This window comes from Crocuta crocuta, unplaced genomic scaffold (assembly GCF_008692635.1).
Source record: "Crocuta crocuta isolate KB4526 unplaced genomic scaffold, BGI_CrCroc_1.0 scaffold130, whole genome shotgun sequence".
Taxonomy (NCBI): Eukaryota; Metazoa; Chordata; class Mammalia; order Carnivora; family Hyaenidae; genus Crocuta; species Crocuta crocuta.
The window spans coordinates 9,751,103-9,751,449 of NW_027527920.1; positions in this window are offsets into that span (position 1 = coordinate 9,751,103).

Genomic DNA, 347 nt, shown 5'->3' on the forward strand with positions numbered 1-347 from the left:
TCTCCCCCCCCCCCCCCCCCACACTCACAAATCTCTTACTAGGTATTTGCTTTTCATAACAAAGGCAAAGGCCCCAGGTCCCTCTGGCATGTAGGGTAATGGTGATTCTTCCAAGGCCATTAGCACTCCCAAGGTGGTCCCAGGCCCCTGAGAGATTCTGTTGTGATCTTCCTGAAAATTAAAAAGTAAATAAAAAGACTACCTAAGGAATAATTTGGCCATCAATTTCATCCCCACCAGCACATCAGGGCTCCTTTCTCAACCCTGTTGCTAGTTGCTGAGTTCTGTGCCTCAGCCTGGTCTCTGAGGCTGGGCACTCCCTCCACCCACCACCCACCCAAATCCAC